The sequence below is a fragment of the Hemitrygon akajei genome, unplaced genomic scaffold (assembly GCF_048418815.1).
Source record: "Hemitrygon akajei unplaced genomic scaffold, sHemAka1.3 Scf000124, whole genome shotgun sequence".
NCBI lineage: Eukaryota > Metazoa > Chordata > Chondrichthyes > Myliobatiformes > Dasyatidae > Hemitrygon > Hemitrygon akajei.
This window is the reverse complement of record NW_027332010.1, coordinates 1,724,130-1,736,701: the sequence shown is the minus strand read 5'-3', so window position 1 is coordinate 1,736,701 and position 12,572 is coordinate 1,724,130. Positions and strand designations below refer to the sequence as shown.

Below are 12,572 nucleotides of genomic sequence, written 5' to 3'. Positions count from 1 at the left end.
CCCCATCTCTGTAAAACCCTCCACAATCCACCTTGAGACATTCAGGTGACAGCTGACCCGAGAAAGACACCGACCATGGCAGGTGGCAGGGCTCACAAAACCCTCCACAATCCACCTTGAGACATTCAGGTGACAGCTGACCCCAGAAAGACACTGACCATGGCAGTTGGCAGGGCTCACAAAACCTCCACAATCCACCTTGAGACATTCAGGTGACAGCTGACCCCAGAAAGACACCGACCATGGCAGGTGGCGGGGCTCACAAAACCCTCCACAATCCACCTTGAGACATTCAGGTGACAGCTGGCCCGAGAAAGACACCGACCGTGGCAGGTGGCAGGGGATCACAAAACACATTCACACTGGCTGATTTAGTAAACCTATCGATTTGCATGGTGATCTTCACTAAACCTCTTCCTACCTTCCCATCTTTACTTTCCCCCTTCACTTTCTGCTTTCCACAAGGATTCCATTCGTCTCTTCCCACTAATCTCCCTCCTGGAACATATCCTTGTAAGCGAGGGAAGTTCTACAGGCTCCCATTTTCTTTCCCTCTCAGCTCCATTCATCCTTCCAGGTGAGTCAACACTTCACCTGTGAGTCTGTCAGGTTGATCTACTCTACCTGATGCTGCTGGTTCAGCCTCCGCTACGTCAGTGAGGCCCAATGTAGATCGGGAGTCCACTTTGTGAAGTACCTTTGCTCTGTCCACAACAAACGGAATTTCCCGGTCACAAACAGGTGAAAATCTGCAGATGCTGGAAATCCGAGCAACACAGGAGAAATTTTTTCGACGATTTCAAGTTCCCTGGCTGCGATCATCTTACTGTCACTGTGGATACCCCGTTCATGTACACCTCCCCCTCCCACCAGGAAAGTCACAGAGCTCTCCGTTTCCTTCTGGACACCCAATGAGTTCCCCTCCACCACTACTCTCCTGCTCTTTGTTTCGTTTGTCTTCTTTGTTTGAGCTGAGCTCTACTCTCACTTCTTTCTGTCTCCTTGCAGTGAACTGGTGCTGGTCACGTGTGTGAATGATTTGGAGGGGAATGCAGATCGAACAATTGGTGAGATTGTGGATGACACCAGAACTGGTGTGTGGGCTAAGTGGGGGTTGTCTGAGGTTACAGTGGGATGGAGACCAGCTGCGGAAGTGGGCATAGGAGAGCAGCGGAACATTACTGTTACTCAAAATCAGGTCTCAGGAGGTCAAAAAGACCATCATTCAGATGGAGAGACAGCTTCCCTTGGGGCTCTGGATTCACCAGACAAGACTGGTGCACTATGGTTCAGCTCATCAGGTTGGAGGGAACCAGGAATATAAGGTGTTGCTCCTCCCTCCTGAGCATCAGCTCATCAATTAGGGGAACAATTCGTGGAGCAGCTTCACACCATCCGTCCCAAGCAGAACCTCCCAGTGCCAAACATTTCAATACTGATTCCCATCCCTGTTCTGATGTCGATCGATGGCCTCCTCTTGTGCCGGGATGAAATCCCCCGTCAGGGTGGAGGTGCAACATCTTATATTCGGTCTGAGTACTCCAAGCTGATGCATGAATATTGATCTCGCCTTCTGATAGACCAAACCCACCCGCACCCCCCTCTTCCTCTATTCCACACTCTTACTTCTCACCTGCCTATTACATCCGCCGGGTCCCCTCCTCCTCCCTCTCTCTCTCCCCTCTGGTGCACTCTCCTCACCTACCAGATTATTTCTTCTCCAACCCTTGACCTTTCCCACCCACCTGCCACCTTCCAGCTAGCCTCTTTCCCCTCCCCATTTTTTATTCTGGCTTCTTCTGGGTACATCCAGCACCCAGGGCATGTCCTTTTCTTACTGTTACTATCAGGGAGGCGGTACAGAAGCCTGAAGGCACACACTAGGCGATTCAGGAACAGCTTCTTCCCCTCTGCCATCCGATTCCTGAATGGACATTGTACCCTTGGACACCAGCTCACTTTTTTAATATAATGTATTTCTGTTTTTGCACGTTTTTAAAATCTATTCAATATAAGCATATTGTAATTGGTTTATTTATTCATTACTATTATTTTTATTTCATTTATTATTATTACTTTAACAAAAAGAATGTTACTCCTCATGTATGAGAAGGATGTCAGAAATAAAGTGAATTCATTCATCCGGATCGTGGGGCCGAGAGAGAGGGAAAGGACCCGGACTGTCCCGGGATGCGGATCCATGGTGTGTCGGCATCTCACAGTAATTGTCCCTCAGTCGCGGGAAATCTCCGCCCGTAGCGCCGCTCCGACATGCTGCCAGGTCAATCAGCCTTTCGTTTACCGAGCGCAGGCATGATTTCCGGGAAGGTTTCGACCCTTACGCTTGCCTATGTGATCGCCTGGTCACGGCGAATCCTGGAGCGAACACGGGAGAGTCTGTGAATGTTGGAAATCCAAAGCCACTCACTCAAAACGCTGAAGGAACTCAGCAGCTCAGGCAGCATCTGTGCAAAAGAATAAACTGCCGGCGGTTCGGGACGAGTCCCTTCTTCAGCACTGAGAAGGACGGGGGAAATGCCAGAATCAAAAGGTGTGCAGTATAATCAGAGGGGAAAGGGATTAGCTAGAATGTGATCGTTGAAGCCAGGCGGGTGGGAAAGGTCAAGGGCTGGAGAAGGAAAATCTGATAGCAGCGGAGAGTGACCATAGAACATAGTAATCCACAGCACATTACAGGCGCTTCTGCCCACAATGTTGTGTCGACCATGGATCCTAATTCAGAATTTCCCTGCCGTATAGCCCTCTATTTTTAAGCTCCGTGTACGGTACCTATATAAGAGTCTCTTAACAGACCCTGTTGTATCCGCCTCTACCACCTTCACTGGAAAAGCGTCCCATGCTCCCTTCTGTGTGTAAAACGTACCTCTGACATCTCCCCTTGTACCTACTTCCAAGCACCTTAAAACAATGCCCCCTCGTGTTAGCCATTTCAACACTGGGAAAAAGCCTCTGGCTATCCACACTATCAAACCCCTCACCATCCTATTCACCTCTGCCAGGTCACCTCTCGTCTTCCGTCGCTCCAAGAAGGAAAGACCAAGTTCACTCAATCTATTCTCATAAGGCATGCTCTCCAATGCAGGCAAGATCTTTGTAACGCTGCTCTGCACTCTCTCTGTAGTATCCACATCCTTCCTGTAGTGAGGTGACAAGAAATGAACAGAGTGCTCAAAGCGGTGTGGAACTAAGGGTTTATATCCCTGTAACATTGCCTCATGGCTCTTGAATTCAATCCCACAGTTGATGAAGGCCAACACACCATACGCCTTTCTAACAACACGGTCAACCTGCGGAGCAGCTTTGAGTTCCTATTGGGCACAGATCCTCGACACTGCCAAGAGTTTCACCATTAATATTTGGTTGGTCAAATTTGAAGACAGAATTTGCTAACTTGCAGTCCTCTGGTACTTCTCCCGTCCTGGTTGATAATGCAAAGATCATCGGCAGAGGCTCTGCAATTTTCTCCCTCTCTTCCCACAGTAGCCTGGGGTAGATCTCACCTGGCCCCAGCGACTTGTCGAACTTAATATCTTTCCAGTGCTCCAGCACGTCCTCCTTCTTAATGTCTATATGCTCAAGCATTTCAATCCGCTGTAAGTCATCCCGACAATTGTGAAGGTCCCATTCCCTGGTGAATACTGAAGCAAACTATTCATTAAGTACCAACGCTACCTGATCTAACTCAGGTATCGCACTCTATTGGTCCTACGATCACATTGCTCATCCTCTTGCTCTTCACATACCTGGAGAATGCCTTGGTGTTTTCCTTAATCCTGCTCACCAAGGGCTTCTCATGGCCCCTTCTGACTCTCCTAATTCACACTTACACTCCTTCCATGTAACCTTGTAATTTTCTAGAAATCCATCTGTACTCAGTTTATTGGAGCTTTCATAAGCTTTTCTGTTCTTCTCAACTAGATTTTCTACATCCTTTGTACACTATGATTCTTCTAACCCACCGTGTGCTCCCTGCCTCAATGGAACGCCATGCCAGTGTTCCCTGAACATTTGCGACATTTCTGCCGTGCATTTCCCTGAAAACACCTGCCCACAATGATTTGCAGGTAGCGATCCTGTGAAATTCATTGTCATGGCCGGCTCGGAGGCCAAGTCATCGGTTTGTCACGTACCCCATGACCGGGTTACTGAACCAGCAGAAATGAAACACACTTTGATAGATAGATAGATAGATACTTTATTCATCCCCATGGGGAAATTCAACTTTTTTCCAATGTCCCATACACTTGTTGTAGCAAAAACTAATTACATACAATACTTAACTCAGTAAAAAATATGATATGCATCTAAATCACTATCTCAAATAGCATTAATAATAGCTTTTAAAAAGTTCTTAAGTCCTGGCGGTAGAATTGTAAAGCCTAATGGCATTGGGGAGTATTGACCTCTTCATCCTGTCTGGGTCTGGTATTACTGTAGCTAATAGTGTTTATTAGTAAACTCAGCAATACAGTACTATAAAAATGCAAATATGTGAAACAGGTTAGCAATGATATATACAGAAGTGTGGAAATAGGAATCAAAACCAAGCTCTTTCAAAGTCTAGGGGTAAATGGATAGTCTTACGATGGTGAACAGTTCAGTTCAGTTTAGGTGGGGGGGGGGGAGAGAGAGACACACACACACACACGTTACCATCGAACTGTCTGTTGGCTTCCTGTCCTGTTGTGCTCATCGACTATGACCATGTACGACCGTTCTTCAGTGGTGGACCTGTCACCCAGGCAAGGGTGGACACACAAACAACCCCCCACCGGTCGCACCTTTCACACACTGTGAGCCCCTGATCCATCCTCCAAACCCCCACCTTCACATGGGTGCACAACGCTCTTTCAGTGTCCCGTGGTGTGTCTGCCTGTGTCTCAGCAGAGCTGCTTTTTATCATCACTTGCTGGACACCGGCTGTCCATCAAACCGGCTCCGCCTCGCTGACTCTGCAAGAATCTTACAAGCAAGCAAAAGTATCCTTGGAGCAAAGGTAAACAATCAGCCAAGGAGCCATAATATTAAATCATGTCTCTCATCGGCGCTGGGTGCCTCCCCCCCCCCCCCCCCTTCTCTCTCTCATTAGCAGCATAGTTCACAGGGGGGTCAACTTTCGACCCCATTTCAGCTTGGTTTGCTCTTCACAGGTTTTATTTAAAAATTAAGTTAATCAGTGCTTGATTATTAATGATGTCAAAGGTTATGGGGAGAAGACAGGAGAAAGGTGTTGAAAAGGGAAATAAAATTCACTGGGACAGGTACAGAAAGAGGAAACATTAGAGGGAGATGAGTCAAGCACAGAGAGATGGGACAGACTCAGACAGGGGTTCTTGTCTGGCACGGAGCAGTGGGGCTGAACACCGGTTCGTTTTCCACTCTCGGACCTTCACTGAGACCATTTCTCATCAGTACATGTTTTACAAACAGTACATTTCAATCATCAAGCTCAACGTAAATTTATTATCAAAGTGTGTAAACCAGCTGTTGTTGAACCATTCATTTTCTGGTTGGCAAGGCAACTCAATGCTCACCCCCAGCCTGGGGTAGGGAATGGGACCAATTCCAGAGGAGGAGGGGTGGGTGAGTCTGGGTCTTTGAGAAGGAGCCCTAACCTCATCCTCCTCATTCCCCTTCTCACTCTTCTCCCACTCAACCCGCTCTTCCTTACCCTCCGTACCCACACTGCGTATGTTTGTGTGAGAGAGAGACCTGCCTGCTCCACCCTCCATCAACGATGCCACCCTCTCCCCCAATGCATTCATATTATGCAACACCGCAATCCTCGCTGGCTCAAATAATCTGAAAATCTTATACCTTCCCTCCTGCACCGTTTCCTTAGCCTTCCTGTTTCTGGCACGTGGCACATTGGCAATCCTAAGATTACAACCCTTGAACTTAGCACCACACTCCCTGAACCCCTTTAGTTGAACCTCAATACTCCACCTGCCCATATCATTGGTACCCACATGGACCACGACGTTCACTATTCCCCTTCCTTAAGAATGCTGAACACTCGACCAGAGATGTCCCGGACCCACGGCACACAGGACCATCCTGAAATCTCATTCTCACCCACAGAATCCAGTCCGTTTCCTTAATGGATGCATCACCTATCACACAGCTCGACTCTTCTCCCCTCTTCCCTTCTGAGTCACAGAGACAGAGACCCAGTGGCTGTGACTTTCCCTGGCTGGATCACCCCCACACCCCGCAACAGTATCCAGAACGATACCCCAGTTGTTGAGGGGATGACCACAGGGGTACTCTGTATGGCTGTTTAACCCCTTTCCTTTCCCTGGCTGTCCCGCAGTTTCCTGTGTCCTGCACTTTGGGTGTAACCACCTCTCTAAACATCCCATCTATCAGCCCTGAAGCCTCCAGAATGATCTGGTGTTCATCCAGTTCCAGCCTCTTAATGCAGTTTGTTAGAAGCTGCAGCCGGATCCACTTCTCGAAGGTGTAGTGATCGGGGACACTGGAGGTGTCCCTGGTTTCCCTCATCCCACAAGAGGAGCTTTCCACTACCCTGTCTGTAATCTCTACTGTTCTCACTGAGCAACTGAAAAGAAGGGGGCAAAAAATCTCTACCTTCAGCTTAATTATACCTTCTGTGACTGAAGGCTCCCATCACTGACAGCTAAAGCCTCAGAATCTCCACTCGGACTCCATTCACTCTGACACTGACCGCTCCACTCGGACTCCATTCACTCTGACACTGACCGCTCCACTCGGACTCCATTCACTCTGACACTGACCGCTCCACTCGGACTCCATTCACTCTGACACTGACCGCTCCACTCGGACTCCATGCACTCTGACACTGACCGCTCCACTCGGACTCCATTCACTCTGACACTGACCGCTCCACTCGGACTCCATTCACTCTGACACTGACCGCTCCACTCGCTCCTGCACAACTTTCAGTTCTTGCTGAGCAAACCCAAATGCTGACTGGCCGCTGCTCAAAGGTCCAACGGAGAAAAACTGCTGCAAGGCTCTGCCTTTAATCTTCCACTGAAGACCATATGCCACAGAATCATAGAAAACCTACAGCACAATACAGGCTGTGCCGAACATGCCCTTACCTCAGAAATTACCTACGGTAACCCATAGCCCTCTGTTTGTCTTCGAGCCTTCTATTTCTCTAGCGTCAGCAAAGTTTCCTCAAGGGGAAATCTTGCCTGACAAATCTGTGGGCATTCTTGGAAGAAGCAACAAGCAGGATCGACAAAGGAGAATTGGTTTCCTCAAGTGAAACTCGTGCCGGAAAAGCAACCCGAATGAAGAAATAGATGTTGTATACTTGGGTTTTCAGAAGGCCTTTGACAAGGTGCAACACACTAGGCTGCTGAATAAACCCACGGTATCACAGTGGAGACTCTAGCATGGATTAAACAGTGGCTGTGCCGTAAGGTGGGCGTTGGGAACGGACCCAAATGCAAGACACAGACACTGAAGTACTAGGGAGAGGACTAGGTGTATCAGGAAAGAAGTGGGGAAGAAACGACACTGGACACAACACAGGCCCTGGACAACACTAGGAGACAGGGCATGGGCTAAGACTAGAGTAGGAAGGTGAGACCTAGATGAGGAACTAAGAACTGGGTACTAGGAACCTGGACAAGGATTCCGAGCCAGAGACTGGACGGGGACCCAGAACCTGGGTCTTGACTTGGGCTCGGACTCCAAATCCAGACGAGGACTGGACGTGGCAACGTAACAGTACTGGGAACCTCCTCGGAGCCTCGAACATGGACTGGAAACCTCCTCGGAGACTTTGACCCGGACTGGAAACCTCCTTGGAGACTTTGACCCGGACTGGAAACCTCCTTGGAGACTTTGACCCGGACTGGACTTGACTCGGAGCCTGAGACTTGGACTGGACTTGGACACGGAACAACAAACAACGAAAGTCCACTCGAGTAGCGGCAAACGGTCTTCCTACTGAGCCTTGGACCCGAGCATGGGAACACATAACATAGAGCCAGGACCCCTCCTTGGAGACAGGACGTAGGGCTGGGGCTTTACATAGAGTCAGGACCCCTCCTTGGGGACAGGACGTAGGGCCGGGACTCATACACGGACACTAAACACGGGGACACAAAGAGACAGTTCCAAGCTCCTAGATAGATTGTTTCTTCTGGTGGCGGGTCAAGGCTCCAGTCTCACTCCAGCGGTTAAACTTGACAATGATAACAGGGGAGGACGCAGGTGAGGTTGCAGGCAAGGCTTCAGGCGTGGGTTGCTGAAAGAAGGGGAAGGGAAGGGAACAGTCCAGCCTCAGGCCTGTCTTACCCAACGGAGGCAAGGAGAGGATACTGTCAAGACAAACCCCACAGAGGCAAGAACAGGATACTGACAAGATGAACCAGCAACCACACTTGAACCCAGGGCCACTTATATTCCAGCCCCAATTTGAGAATCAGGTGCCTGTGATTAAGCCCAACTGAAACAATGGACAGCCAGAAGACCCGGAGTCCAGAGTCCACGGACCGGACCGTGACAAGCTGAATGGTAAGAGGCAAACACTGGCAATAAAGGGAGCCATCTCTGGTTGGCTGCCAGTTACTAGTGGTGTTCCTCAGGGCTCTGTGTTCGGACTGGTGATTTGTGTTATATTCCAATAGTTTGGAAGATGGAATTGCTGGCTTTGTTACAAGGTTTGCAGACGATATGAAGACATGAGGAGGGGCAGGTAGTTTTAGGTAGAGAGGGTACAGAAGGACTGAGATAGATTTAGAGAATGGGAAAAAAACAGCAGATGGAATTCAGTGCTGGGAAGTGTATGTTCATGCATTTTGGTAGAAGAAATGAAAGTGTTAACTTCTTCGAACTGGACAGAAAATACCAAACAACTGAGGTGCAAAGGGACACGGGGAGTCCATGTTCAGGATTCCCTAACAGCTAATTTGCAGGTTGAGTCTGTGGTGTGGAAGGCAAATGCAACGTTAGCATTCATTTCCAGAGATCTACAATATATAAGCAAGGAAGTAATTTGGAAAGTTGGTCATCACTGGTGAGGCCTCACTTGGAGTACAGGTTTGGGCCCCTTATCTTGGAAAGGATGTGCTGAAACTGGAGAAGGTTCAAAGTATGTTCACAAAAACAGATTCCAGGATTGAATGGATTGTCATATGAAGAGTGTTTAATGGGCCTGAGCCTGTATCAGCAGAGGAATCAGGGCTGATCTCATTGAAACTTATCAAACTGTGGAAGGGCTTGATAGAGTGGATGTGGAAAGGATGCTTCCTGTGGTGGAAGAGTCTACGACCAGGGAACAGAGCATCAGAATAGAGGGATGTCCTTTCAGAACGGAGATGACTGAGAACGGACAGAGAGTGGTGAATCTGCGGAATTCCGTGCCACAGGCAGCTGTGGAGGCCAATTCTTTATGTACATTTAGTGCAGAGCTGGATAGAATCTTGATCGATCCTGGAATGAAGGGATACAGGGACAAGACAGGTGATTGGTGCAGAGAGGAAATTTGGATCAGCCACGATAAAATGACAGAACAGACTCGATGGGGTCAACAGCCTTATTCTGGTCTTATATCTTATAGTCTGACGGTCTGTCCCCAATGTGAACTCGCTGATGCAGCTTCAAGTCAGATGACTAAGTGAATCCCTTCCCACAATCTGAGAAAGTGAATGGTTTCTCCCCAGTATGAACTAACTGGTGTCTCCGCAGCTTGGATGACCGAATGAATCCCTTCCCACATTCAGGGCAGGTGAACGGCCTCTCCCCAGTGTGGATTCGCTGATGTGACAAAAGGTTGGATGACTGAGTGAATCCCTTCCCACAATCTGAGCAGGTGAACGGCCTCTCCCCAGTGTGAACTCGCTGATGTATTTTCATGTCAGATGACAGAGTGAATCTCTTCCCACATTCAGAGCAGCTGAACGGTTTCTCCCCAGTGTGAAATCGTTGATGTACGCTCAGCTGAGCTGCACGAGCGAACTCCTTCCCACAGTCTGAGCAAGTGAATGGTTTCTCCCCAGTGTGAATTCACTGATGTTCCTTCAGTTGAGATGAACGTGCGAATCCTTTCTCACATACGGAGCAGGCAAAAGGTTTCTCCCCGGTGTGAACCAGCCAGTGTGTCTGTAGTTTGGATGACTGAGTGAATCCCTTCCCACATTCAGAGCAGGTGAATGGCCTCTCCCCAGTGTGAACCAGCAAGTGTCTCTGTAGTTTGGATGAGTGCGTGAATACTTTCCCACAATCAGAGCAGGTGAATGGACTCACCCCAGTGTGAACTCACTGATGTACTTTCAGGTCAGGTGACCGAGTGAATCCCTTCCCACATTCTGAGCACCTGAACGGTTTCTCTCCAGTGTGAGTTTGCTGATGTTCCTGTAGTTGAGATGACCGAGTGAATCCCTTCCCACATTCTGAGCACCTGAACGGTTTCTCCCCAGTGTGAGTTTGCTGATGTTCCTGTAGTTGAGATGACCGAGTGAATCCCTTCCCACATTCTGAGCAGCTGAACGGTTTCTCCCCAGTGTGAACTCAGTGTACCTTCAGTTGAGATGACGAAGTGAACTCCTTCCCAGAGTCTGAACAGTTGATCCCCATCACTCTCTCTACATCACCGGGTCGTACCACCTGGGCTTCAACTGGGCACAGTTCATCCTTACAATGCCGTGTCCCGCTTCATGCCACCACACACACCTCCTTAAAGGCAGCTTGAAACACTAGGTGCACTGTCAGAGTCTCCAAAAAGTCCTCACCCGCCTTCTCCTAGAGTCTCCGTACAAGAGGGGTGTTGGTCCCCACCAGAATTAATACACATCTCGTCGCAACTGGGTCCGGGCAAACCAGCGCTCAGACACTCCCTCCTCGGCCTCTAGAAACTCCAGCCTCACGGACAAATACCCATCGTATGGATAATCACCAGCACTGTTACCCCAGATTTCCAGGGCACTGAAGGGCGTCAAGGGTAAATGCGACAAATGCTGATCGTAGAATGACCGGTACAACAGCGTGACCTGTGACCCCGTGTCGAGTATGGCTTTTGTATCTATTCCCTCTATCTGGATTGACACGCTGGATCCGGGTCCCACCAATCCTTCGCTGACAGGGTCCTCTCCTGTCCGGGGTCCCGTGGCACTTTGTGTTTTCCCAGAGACTCCAGGCCGTTCCCTCACTGGGTCTCCTCTAAGCTTCCCGACCCCCCCCCCCCCCCGCCTTACTGCTTGGACACCCGTGGAGTCTCCCCTCGAGGGGCTCCCAGCCGGTCACATCCCCGGCTGAAGTGCCCCTCTTCCCCACAGTTATAACACACACCCCGTCTCGCGGGACCCCGGCCTCCCCCGGGCTTCTGTGCAGTCCGTCCCTTCAGGGAGGGGCCCTCTCTGCCAGTCCCCTCATGCGGAGGAACCTGCTCACTATCTCCCGATTGGAGCTGGCCCCAGTCACTTCACTACAAGGGGCTACCACGGAGGAGAGCGCCGTACTGCCGGAGCCCTCTTTCGATTCCAATGCGTCTTCCTCCTCCCTCACCTCTCTGAGCAACTGAACAAAGGATGGGTTGGGGCCGCGATCTACTGGACTGCCGGAGACTCGTAGCAATCACTTCATGCCTCGGCGCCCCTTGCTACCTGGTCTATCCTGATCTGATTCACCCCCGTCTCCGGAATGACCCGCCGTCGCCTCAGACAATTTATCCTTCGCTCTACCCGGAAAAGATACTCAGAAAGCTTTTCTCCTTTCTCTTGACGTAGGCCCCGAAGCCCCCCTAAAAGCTCCACCGTGCCCCCCCGTCAGACCAAAAGCCTCCTCCAATGCTTCTAGATACTCCCTCCAGGTAGCCAAGGGGTTGCTGCCCTTCCCACCTTTACCTACCTCAGCTGCCACCCCTCACAAATTGTTAAACAATCTCTGCCCCTTCGCTTCCTCAGAGCACTGCCACTCACCCAGCAGCCGGGAGACATGCTCTACCCAGGACTCACAATCTTCTTCCCCTTCCGGGTAGGGGTGCGCCCTGAGAAAATTCTTAAATTCTAACGACGACCCGCCGACTTGTTCATCAAGGAGTTAATGGCTGACGCCAACTCCGAACCCTCCCCCTTCCGTGGCAGAGGGGGACCAATGAGATTTTCCAAATCCGACCACTCCCTTCCTTCATCCTTCAAAAACGATAGGACCCGGTCTCGAAAATCTCCGCCCCCAGCTGCTGGCAACTTCTCTGGTGTCCCATCAGACCTGTCAAACCTTTTCTGTGTGACAATGTTCACGCCCCATGGACCCACGTCACTGAGATCACCGATAGACGGTGGCAGTCCCACCGCCGAGACGTCAGCACCGATTCGCGCTAACACATAGCCTAAATCCCCCATTTTGCCAATCTTTCTGCCTACGATTTCGACCCTACCGATAGCTCTGACCGTACTCAAGCATCAAATTAACACTCCGTCCGAGATACGCATGTCCACCCCACTTAATACGCAGGCATGAGTAACCGATACTCCCCCGATCTCACACCAGAGTTAAGTCCTATCCGAATCCATCTCCCCTCGTTTAAACCGGAACGAATTACCCCGTATGTG

At 50.0% G+C, this 12,572-nt stretch overlaps 1 pseudogene; it reads right to left on the bottom strand.

Moving 5' to 3' along the window:
• Nucleotides 1–9,570: 9,570 nt before the first annotated feature.
• Nucleotides 9,571–11,957, bottom strand: LOC140723673 (uncharacterized; annotated as a pseudogene).
• Nucleotides 11,958–12,572: the final 615 nt, after the last annotated feature.